Below are 9,436 nucleotides of genomic sequence, written 5' to 3'. Positions count from 1 at the left end.
AGTAGCAGTAGTAGCAGTAGGATCAGTAGGAGCAGTAGTAGCAGTAGGATCAGTAGGAGCAGTAGGAGCTGTAGGAGCTGTAGGAGCTGTAGGAACAGTAGTAGCAGTAGTAGCAGTAGGAGCTGTAGGAACAGTAGTATCAGTAGTAGCAGTAGGAGCTGTAGGAGCAGTAGTAGCAGTAGGATCAGTAGTAGCAGTAGGAGCTGTAGGAGCAGTAGTAGCAGTAGGAGCAGTAGTAGCAGTAGGAGGAGTAGGATCAGGAGTAGCAGTTGGAGCTGTAGGAGCAGTAGGAGCAGTAGTAGCAGTAGGATCAGTAGGAGCAGTAGTAGCAGTAGGAGCTGTAGGAGCAGTAGTAGCAGTAGGAGCAGTAGTAGCAGTAGGAGGAGTAGGATCAGGAGTAGCAGTTGGAGCTGTAGGAGCAGTAGGAGCTGTAGGAGCAGTAGTAGCAGTAGGATCAGTAGTAGCAGTAGGAGCTGTAGGAGCAGTAGTAGCAGTAGGAGCAGTAGTAGCAGTAGGAGGAGTAGGATCAGGAGTAGCAGTTGGAGCTGTAGGAGCAGTAGGATCAGACCAGACCAGACAATTGAAAGGAGACAATAAAATAAGAGGCAAATGAGAATAGGGAGGCATCCCAAATGGCACCCTACTTTTGACCAAAGCACATAGGGCACTAAATAACGAATAGGGTGCCTTTTGTGACACACATAAGAGTCTGTGATGATAGGGGGTGAAGGCTTCACTGCAGGGTCTCAGGGCGCACTGGAACTGAGAAATGGGGGATGGCGGGCCTAGAAGAGGGGGAGGTGAACGAGTGCAGATGGACGGATTTCCCTGGGAATGTGGATGAAAGCAGGCGGGGTGAAGTGGCGGGCCAGGGCCAGATCTGGTGGTGCCGGCCGGGAGAGGGAGAGATCCAGTAGGACTCACATCAAAGCTGCTGTCACTGGGCTGCAGATGAGGAGCGCATGCAGGCTGTCTCCTGTCCTGTCCCACTCCACTCTGTCTCTCTCTGTCTCTCTCTCTCTCTCTCTCTCTCCGTCTTATTTACAGAGATGAGCTCTAAACAGCCCAGAGGATCGGCCTGCCCCACAGCAGAGCAACCAGCAGAGCAAATAAACACACTGACACCTTTCACCTTTCACCGTCTCTTTCACCTTTCACTGCCTCTTTCACCTTTCACTGTCTCTTTCACCTTTCACCCCCTCTTTCACCTGTCACTGTCTCGTTTACCTTTCACTGTCTCTTTCACCTTTCACTGTGTCGTTTACCTTTCACTGTCTCTTTCACCTTTCACTGTCTCTTTCACCTTTCACTGCCTCTTTCACCTTTCACTGTCTCTTTCACCTTTCACTGTCTCTTTCACCTTTCACTGTCTCTTTCACCTTTCACTGCCTCTCACCTTTCACTGTCTCTTTCACCTTTCACTGCCTCTTTCACCTTTCACTGTCTCTTTCACCTTTCACTGCCTCTTTCACCTTTCACTGTCTCTTTCACCTTTCACCCCCTCTTTCACCTGTCACTGTCTCGTTTACCTTTCACTGTCTCTTTCACCTTTCACTGTCTCGTTTACCTTTCACTGTCTCTTTCACCTTTCACTGTCTCTTTCACCTTTCACTGTCTCTTTCACCTTTCACTGCCTCTTTCACCTTTCACTGTCTCTTTCACCTTTCACTGTCTCTTTCACCTTTCACTGTCTCGTTTACCTTTCACTGTCTCTTTCACCTTTCACTGTCTCTTTCACCTTTCACTGCCTCTTTCACCTTTCACTGCCTCTTTCACCTTTCACTGTCTCTTTCACCTTTCACTGTCTCTTTCACAGACACATACACACAGTCTCTCTCTCTCTTGTCCTCCTACTCACACATAAGGGAGAGGGAGAGGGCATGACCCGGCCCATCCCAGATTAGTCCAGCTCAGCTAAACACAGCAAAGCACAGTTTAGACTAGTCCAGGTCAGACGTTTACAGTAAGTCAGAAGACATAAGACGCATAGTAAAGTCCTGCCAAGATAACACACCAGTTAACTCTTGAGGCTACCCCCCCCTTCTTCTCAATTTCCGCCTGAAGACATACCCTAATCTAACTGCCTGTAGCTCAGGCCCAGAAGCAAGAATATGCATATTCTTGGTATCATTTGAATGGAAACATTCTGAAGTTTGTGGCAATGTTAATTTGAATGTAGGAGAATATAACACAATAGATCTGGTAGAAGAAAAGAGAAAGAAAGAGCATACGTTTTCTGTTTTGTGATTGTTGTAGCATCATCTTTCAATGTACAACAAATGCCAAACAGTCAGATAGGATGCTGGGGACAATTTAGTTGGAGAACACAAGAGGGCAACTGTAGTTGTGCAAAGTTTCAGACTGATAACTTCAGGAATGAGTGAGCTACATGACATTTAGCATGAAGTCACCCAGGTGTCCCACACAAGTTGCCCAAATGTATCCAAGTGACCGAATTGGTGAAGTGATACATTTTTATGCCAATAACTATATACAACATAACAATATGCAAGTCTAACACAAAAAAAAACACGTTTTATAAAAATGTTTGTTCTATTTTTTATAAATTTTAATGCAAATAACTATATAAAAACATAACAAAATGCATTTTCAACAAACACATTTTTGTTCTAAAAAAGTGCCAAAAATATTTGTCAGAAAATATTTGTCAAAAAAGGTGAATTTTTAGTGCAAATAACTATATACAAAGTAACAAAATGCAATTCCAAGAAACACATTTTTTATAAAAAAGTGCAAAAAATATTGGTCAGAAAATATTGGTTAAAAAAAGGTACATTTTTAGTGCAAATAACTATATAAAAAAGTAACAAATGCAATTCCACCAAACACATTTTTTAAATAAAAAAGTGCAAAAAATATTGGTAAAAAAATATGTAAAAAAAAGGTACATTTTTAGTGCAAATAACTATATACAAAGTAACAAAATGCAATTCCAACAAACAATTTTCTTTTTAAAGTGCAAAAAATATTGGTAAAAAAATATTTGTTATGTATGAGCCTTGTATCATCACGTAAAATAAACAGATATGTATTATATAGAGCAGAGTCACTATGGTGAAGTGCTGTTCCATTCAACTACGGCCATTGTTGTGGGCCTGCCTGCCCTCCCCCCAACAGTGGCCATGTGTGTTTGCTGTTCTACTCCATTCCATTTTTTATAAAAAATTGAATACATACATGCACACATCCACCCAAACAAACACACAGGTTATGGGTCATACACACACTATGTATTGCCAATGTGTACTTTGGCAATACATACACATTTCATCACATTTCATTACTGATTATATTTCAAAAAATTCCACAAAAAAATATATTTTGCCAAAAAATATCAAATTATTTATATTTCAAACAACAGCATTAGCACCTATCAGTCCAGAAGAATGTCCTCTCCATGCAGAAACATTTCCTCAGCCTCCGAATCAAAGCTATGGTCACTCAAAGATTCATCGTCAAGTAAATATTCTGTCTCACTCTCCCTATCTATTTCTTCTAAAATGTTTTGCAAATTTGTATACTTAGCCTTCGACTTCTCTTTTCCAGATTTATTCGCCATAATGTTTTCTATACAATCCCTGAAACTACTCTTCACAAAATACAACTGTGCGTAATGGCGTGTGCCTTCAACAAGTCTGATCTTCAATGGCGAATGAAGTTCGTTTCGCGTGCGTTTACTGACAAGGGCTGGTGTTCCAACCCATAACCATCACATACTGGCGTTTACCTCAGCTCATTGGCTATCTACCAAGCTAGATTTCAAGAAGATCAGTGACCATTGGACAGAAATACAGTCAATCAACGAAACATCGCTAATATTATTGGTGCGCAATGATGTCGTTGCTCGTTGTATTCAAATCAGTTCCTTTCGGTCAATATGCCCCACAAAAAGAACCATTAAGTTTGGCTGTGTTACAAACATCCAGAGGATTGCAATGAAACGAACCGTGACTAGATAAACGTATGTTTAGTGTGTGTAATTACATCGAATGCTTCGTCAAAAGTTGATAGACAAGGAATTCACGACACAAGCGGTTTACAAAATGTTTCGTGTTAGGCTATAAAAATGGATTTTATCAAAGAAAACGGCACTTCATTTGATCACTGGGACCCCCAGGATGAGAAATAAGAGCAAGATATCAGAATGTAAGTCATATTTTTACCGTCGGATGTGAATGTGTCATACCTGTCATGGCGGAAAAAGTTTGTTGTTGTTGATCGCTCTTCTCAAAGAAAAGCATGCCATTTGTTCACTGTATTAGCTATTTTAAATCGGACAACGGAGTTTGATTACCAAGATTCTAATCTTTTGAATGGTGTAAGACACTTGTATTTTCAAGAATGTTTAATGTTACATTTCGCCGGATGTTATCAAAGAATCCCGCTAACGGGATTGATATCTTGAAGGTGTCCCCTAGAGGTTAATCAAACCTGAAAAAAGTCCAACCTAGCCCAGTCCACCCCAACCCAGCCCAGTCCAGCCCATTCTAGTCCAGCCCAGTCTAGCCCAGTCTAGCCGAGCCCAGTCTAGTCCAGCCTAGTAGCCCAGCTCAACTCAGCCTAGCACTTAGATTAGTTACCCCATTTGACATACTTTACTGAACACCTTAGACATTCCATCACTCTTAAGATAAACCTTTAACAGGAATGACTCAACTTGCATTCACACATAAACACTTGTGTAAACACACACACACACACACACACACACACACACACACACACACACACACACACACACACACACACACACACACACACACACACACACACACACACACACACACACACACACACACACACACACACACACACCAAAACTATGTATTGGGAACACACATGCAGTGATTACAATCTTTCTAACGCAAAGTGTTATCTGGTAGAGAATGCTCATTACTTAGAGTCCTTTTTAAAAGAGACACTCTCAGCATCACCAAAATGTCAAACATGGAAATAGAAGAAGAGTACATCATGGAAAAATATCTGTGAGAGAGTGTGTATGTGTGTCAATGTGTGTGTGTGTGTGTGTGTGTGTGTGTGTGTGTGTGTGTGTGTGTGTGTGTGTGTATGCGCATGTGTGTATGCATGTGTGTATGCGTGTGAACTTGTGAGTTTGAGGTGGGAGGATGGATGAAGAGGGTTGCCCTCCACACCCCCTCACACACACCTAGACAGACAGACATCCAGACAGACAGACGTATACTGTAGACCCCACTGGTACAGACCAGACACGCACACTAACACATCCACAGCAGCAGTAGTAGTCTAAACTCTTACCTCAGGAGCAGTACAGTACAGCCAATGCTGGGGAAAGCCTCATATCTGTAGTAGTAGTAGTTTCTCTCTTTCTTTCTCTCTGTCTTCCTCAGCGGAGCGCAGGCAGACACAGTCACACAGGCGGCAGCGCAGAGCGTAGTGGAGCACACAGCGGAGTGGAGCACACAGCGGAGTGGAGCAGCACTCAGCACACGTTAGAGACAGAGAGAGCACTGGAGCCGTGCAGCCCCCGGGCCCGTCCACACAGACTGCCTTCTGAGGATGAAAAGAGAAGTCTTCATTACCAGCTGCAGACCACGCCTCCTCCCTCCCTCCCTCCCTCCTTCCATTACCCTCCTCCCTCCGTCTCCTCCACACTCCCCGCCAGTAGCACACTCCAGGGCCTGTCCCAGCCAAGAGAAGGGTATCAGACTGCCAAAGAAAACCTGCCGTCCCACTCTCCTGCCAGAGCAGTGCAGTGCAGAGAGAAGGTCGATTGGGAGGGAGAGAGAAAAGTACAAGACAGAAATTGCGAGATTGAGAAAATATGAGAGAGAGAAAGTGTGTGAGAGAGGTAAAGAGAGGGAAAAAGGCTACCGAAAAGGAGAAAGAGGGTGGAAGATTAGAAACAAGGAGAAAGAGAGTAAGATGGGGTAGAAAGTAAGAATGATTGAGAGGATGAAGGAAAAAAGGAGGAAGGAGAAGTAAGGAGAGATAGAGAGAGAGAAGGGAATAGAAGAGAGTAAGTGGGTGAGAAGGGTGCATAGAGGAGAGGGAGTAGGAGAAAAAGAGAAAAAGAGAAACGAGAGAGAAAGGGAGGGAGGGAGGAGGAAGACTGCTATGACAGTCTTGGAGAAAAATAGACAGGGGGAAGAAGAAAAGTAAAGAGGAAGAAAGGAGAAAGAAAAAAATGCTTTTAATCAGGGGGCTGTCGGAGGTTCTAATTAGGGTTTGCTGTAGGAAACATCAGATCAAACAGACTGCTTGGCTCTCTCTAGAACCGGAGGAATGACTGTGTGTGTCACCAACTCCTCTCTCACTCTTCTTTCATTCTTTAATTAAAAGAAAAACGAAAATGAGGACGACACTTTACATCTGTCAGCCTTCGGCCCGCCATTCTGCCTTTTTGTCTCCTCTCCTCTCCTTTCCCTTCCCTTCCTCCTCCGTTCCCCTTCTTTTTCTTCTTGTGCCAAAGTGAATGCTCTCCCCATCAGACGGGAAAATGGGCCTTAAAGGACTGGCTGTTTACTGTCTGTAATTATGAGAGGGGATGGGCACACTGACTGCACTCAACGCAACCAGGCAGCCAAGCAGGCAAGGCAGTTGGGTAGCCTTGCCCCCAATGCCACCACACTCAACCCAACCAGGCAGCCAAGCAGGCAAGACAGTTGGGTAGCCTTGCCCCCAATGCCACCACACTCAACCCAACCAGGCAGCCAAGCAGGCAAGACAGTTGGGTAGCCTTGCCCCCAATGCCACCACACTCAACCCAACCAGGCAGCCAAGCAGGCAAGGCAGTTGGGTAGCCCTGCCCCCAATGCCACCACACTCAACCCAACCAGGCAGCCAAGCAGGCAAGGCAGTTGGGTAGCCCTGCCCCCAATGCCACCACACTCAACCCAACCAGGCAGCCAGGCAGGCAAGGCAGTTAGGTAGCCTTGCCCCCAATGCCACCACACTCAACCCAACCAGGCAGCCAAGCAGGCAAGGCAGTTGGGTAGCCCTGCCCCCAACGCCACCACACTCAACCCAACCAGGCAGCCAGGCAGGCAAGGCAGTTAGGTAGCCCTGCCCCCAATGCAACCACACACAGACCTAAGCAGACCAAGCCAAACCAGAACATGGCACGTATAAAAGGCGAGGGAGAGAAGGAGAGAGAGGGTTGAGGAAAGGCAAAAGGACAGAAGGGAAAATGAAATGACAAAGAAGCAGTGAAAAGAGATGGGAAAGAAGAGACTAAGCAAAAGAAAGGAGGAAATAGGAAAGGGACGTTGAGAGAGGAAGAAAAAAGGCAGAAGGATAAGGAAAGCAAAAAGAGGGGGAGAGGGAGACAGAGAAAGAGGGGGAGACAGAAAGAGAAAGAGGGGGAGAGGGAGACAGAGAAAGAAGGGGAGACAGAAAGAGAAAGAGGGGAGAGGGAGACAGAGAAAGAAGGGGAGACAGAAAGAGAAAGAGGGAGACAGAGAAAGAGGGGGAGACAGAAAGAGAAAGAGTGGGGAGAGGGAGACAGAGAAAGAAGGGGAGACAGAAAGAGAAAGAGGAGACAGAGAAAGAGGGGAGACAGAAAGAGAAGAGTGGGGGAGGGAGACAGAGAAGAGGGGGAGACAGAAGAGAAAGAGGAGAGGAGACAGAGAAAGAGGGGGAGAACAGAAAGAGAACGAGTGGGGAGGAGACAGAAAGAGAAAGAGGGGGGGGGAGAAAGAGAAAGAGTGGGAGAGGAGACAGAAAGAGAAAGAGGGGGAGACAGAAAGAGAAAGAGGGGGAGACAGAAAGAGAAAGAGGGGGAGAGGGAGACAGAGAAAGAGGGGGAGACAGAAAGAGAAAGAGTGGGAGAGGGAGACAGAAAGAGAAAGAGGGGGAGACAGAAAGAGAACGAGTGGGGGAGGGAGACAGAAAGAGAAAGAGGGGGAGACAGAAAGAGAAAGAGTGGGGGAGGGAGACAGAAAGAGAAAGAGGGGGAGACAGAAAGAAAAAAAAAAAGGAAAAAAAAAAAAAGGGAAAAAAAGAGTGGGGAGGAGAGATAAAGCGAAAAAAAGGAAGGGTGGAGACAGAGAATGGGGGCGAGAAGGTTTCTGGGAGAGAAAAGAGAGATGTTAACACTATATTTGGATAGCCCATCTGTAGATTCTCTACAGACTATCAGTAACATTTCAACTAACAATCTACTAACCCTAAACCTTACCCTAACCCTTTTTCTAAACCTAACCGCAACCTTAGCAAGCAATTGCTTATCAACAGATAGTTTGTTGATAGTATGACCATCTGTAGAACATCTGCAGATGGACTATCCAAGCTATCCAAATAAAGTATAACCTCTGAGACTTCCAAATTCAAGGTCTGTATATGAAACTACAGAAACATCAGAGAGAGAGAGGATGGGCCTCAGTCAGAATGAAATGGAGACGATTACTGAACATAAAAGGAACCTAAAACTTTATTTGTGTCCCACTTCCTCAAGCTGCAACTCCAACTCGACCTCCCTGCACTCATTCAGCACTGTGATATTCCCATAAAATTCCCAGAACTTGTTTCCCTTCACCTTCAATTTGGTCTGGAAAGCGTTCAGGTCATGCTCCAGTTCATGGTAAGGCAGTAGTCAGGGCCTTGATCCTAGTAGAAATTATAAAGAGCCACCACCACAACACAACGTCACTACATCCGCCCTGCCTGCGCCCTCCCGCCTGCGCTCGCCCGCCCGCCCGCCTGCCCACCCCTCCCCCACACCCCATATGGTGCCCTCCTCTGTTGAAGCACTGTTACTTTAACAGAAAAACACTGGTCTGCCTGTCACCAACAAAAAGCAAACAAGTCTAACAAAAGTCTAAGGTTAATTTGTTTCAGTCTAGGGTGTTAAAATTTCAGCACAATTCCTTAATATTAAGAGAATTCAAGATAATGAGGGGATATACGCAGAGAAAAAGAGAGAAGGTGAACGTTGAATATGTGGGGGAAATAAAACTGTAAGGTACGAGCAGGAAACAGAAAAAATGGCAGGAAAATATATTTTTTGGGGGTAGTATTTAAAACCCATCAAAAGTAGAGAGACCAGTATAGTATAACAACTCTTAGAGAGAAAGAGACAAGAGAGTGGGAATGATACAGAGGTAAAAACAGAAAGAAAAGAGAGTGCATATGGAAGCACCTACAAGAAGAAGGAGAGAGGGGGTATATTGTTTTCTGGGGACCCTTCAACAGCTACATGAACACATACACAGACCCTCTCAATGGAATAATGGGGTCAAATTTACACAGCTCCACAAAACAGTGTTTAAAGTTATGGGGCTGCCTTCCCTGTTTGTTATGAGAGGCAGCCCAGGCCTGGAGTTGGGGATGAAGTTTGGGGGAAATGTGTGTGTGTGTGTGTGTGTGTGTGTGTGTGTGTGTGTGTGTGTGTGTGTGTGTGTGTGTGTGTGTGTGTGTGAGTGACAGGCTTATTTCG

The 9,436-nt window shown here is 45.0% G+C and overlaps 2 long non-coding RNA genes across 2 annotated transcripts in view; both read right to left on the bottom strand.

Moving 5' to 3' along the window:
- Positions 1-1,015: 1,015 nt before the first annotated feature.
- On the bottom strand, positions 1,016-2,419 carry LOC115196685 (uncharacterized). The gene is made up of 2 exons (XR_003878895.1): positions 1,530-2,419; positions 1,016-1,491 (listed from the first exon to the last, which is right to left on the bottom strand). It is a non-coding gene; the product is annotated as an uncharacterized LOC115196685 (long non-coding RNA).
- A 2,947-nt stretch (positions 2,420-5,366) lies between these two features.
- Positions 5,367-9,436, bottom strand: part of LOC115197357 (uncharacterized) — a 445,749-nt gene continuing 441,679 nt past the window's right edge. The window contains exon 6 of the long non-coding RNA XR_003879005.1: positions 5,367-5,553. This is a non-coding gene — a long non-coding RNA (uncharacterized LOC115197357). The remainder of the gene's footprint in view (positions 5,554-9,436) is intronic.

Source organism: Salmo trutta, chromosome 7 (genome assembly GCF_901001165.1).
Source record: "Salmo trutta chromosome 7, fSalTru1.1, whole genome shotgun sequence".
NCBI lineage: Eukaryota > Metazoa > Chordata > Actinopteri > Salmoniformes > Salmonidae > Salmo > Salmo trutta.
Note: the sequence above shows the minus strand (reverse complement) of the source record. Positions and strands in the feature narration are given on the sequence as shown.